Source organism: Myotis lucifugus, unplaced genomic scaffold, assembly GCF_000147115.1.
Source record: "Myotis lucifugus unplaced genomic scaffold, Myoluc2.0 scaffold_20, whole genome shotgun sequence".
Taxonomy (NCBI): Eukaryota; Metazoa; Chordata; class Mammalia; order Chiroptera; family Vespertilionidae; genus Myotis; species Myotis lucifugus.
Window position 1 is genome coordinate 5,279,298 of NW_005871068.1, and position 1,916 is coordinate 5,281,213.

General features: G+C 41.4%; 1 pseudogene; it reads left to right on the top strand.

Moving 5' to 3' along the window:
- The first annotated feature begins 1,003 nt into the window (after nt 1-1,003).
- Nucleotides 1,004-1,630, top strand: LOC106696592 (annotated as a pseudogene).
- Nucleotides 1,631-1,916: the final 286 nt, after the last annotated feature.

Below are 1,916 nucleotides of genomic sequence, written 5' to 3' on the forward strand. Positions count from 1 at the left end.
CTCTGGGACAACTTCAAGTGTACCAACATCTGAATTATAGGGGTGCCAGAAGAAGAGAGAGAGCAAGATATTGAAAACCTATTTGAAGAAATAATGACAGAAAACTTCCCCTACTTGGTGAAAGAAATAGACTTACAAGTCCAGGAAGCACAGAGAACCCCAAACAAAAGGAATCCAAAGAGGACCACACCAAGACACATCATAATTAAAATGCCAAGAGCAAAAGATAAAGAGAGAATCTTAAGAGCAGCAAGAGAAAAAAAGTCAGTTACCTACAAGGGAGTACCCATACGATTGTCAGCTGATTTCTCAACAGAAACTATGCAGGCCAGAAGGGATTGGCAAGAAATATTCAAAGTGATGAATAGCAAGAACCTACAACCAAGATTACTTTACCCAACAAAGCTATCATTCAGAATTGAAGGTCAGATAAAGAGCTTCACAGATAAGGAAAAGCTAAAGGAGTTCATCTCCACCAAACCAGTATTAGATGAAATGCTGAAAGGTATCCTTTAAGAAGAGGAAGAAGAAGAAAAAAGTAAAGATACAAATTATGAACAACAAATACACATCTATCAACAAGTGAATCTAAAAATCAAGTGAATAAATAATCGAATGAACAGAATAAACTGGTGAATATAATAGAATCAGGGGCATAGAAAGGGAGTGTACTGACTATTCTCGGCCAGGGGGGAAAGGGGTGTGGGGGTGCAGGAAGAGACTGGACAAAAATCGTACACCTATGGATGAGGACAGTGGGGGAGGGGAGGTAAGGGCAGAGGGTGGGGTGGGAACCGAGAGGAGGGAAGCTATGGGGGGAAAAAAGAGGAATAACTATAATAATCTGAACAATAAAGATTTAATAAAAATTAAAAAATATATATTTTGGGATGAATCCAATGACTTGTCTTCATATTGAAAGGATGTCTTCACAAGTAGGAATTAATCCCTCCTTTCATCAAATTAAATCCCTCCTTTCCTTCTTTCCAGCTGGCACCAAGCCATGGGCATCTCTCTGTACAACTGGCACAAGTGCCACAAGACTAGGGTCAAGGGAACCCCTACCCCAAAAAGCAGAAAAAATGAGCTGGGATGTCCTGCCAACACTAAGATTGGCCCCAGGGCCCACAAACAGTCTACATGCAGGGAGGCAACAAGCAGTGCCATGCCTTCAGGCTGCACGCTGGCAGCTTCTCCTGGGGCTCAGAGTGTTGTACACAGAAAATAAAGATTATTGATGTTGTCTACAGTGCATGAAACCAAAAACTAGTCCATACCAAGTAAAGAACTGCATTGTCCTTGCTGACAGCACACTGTCAGCATACTGACAGCATACGAGGCCCACTATGCACTGCCCCTGAGCCACAAGAAGGGGGCCAAGCAGACTCCTGAGGAGGAAGGGATTTTAAACAACAACAAAAAAAGATCTAAGAAAATTCAGAAGAAATATGATGAAAGGAATAAGAAGGCTAAAATCTGCCTTCTTCTAGAGGAGCAGTTCCAGCAGGGCAAGCTTCTTGCGTGCACTGATTCAAGACCAGGCCAATGTGGCCCAGCAGATGGTTATGTGCTCAAGGGCAAGGAATGGGAGTTCTATCTGAGGAAAACCAAGGCCCAGAAAGGCAAGTAAATCCTCCTCCCTCCTATCGTAGCTCATGTAAAAAGGGTGTTTATTGTTCTAGAAATAAAAGAAGTGCAGTCCACAGCTAAGTGTTGAAATCAATGCATTTATTATATACCATCAAGTCATTCATCCTTCCTGTGGACAGTACAATAAGTCTTCCAAATACCTTTATCAAGATTTTTTTATCATTCTTCAGACATAAATTGCCTTTAATCCTCCTTCTTGTCATTAATATGAGTCCTCCCCATGCCACAAACCAGGAAAAATCCATACATACACACCATTTTATTAA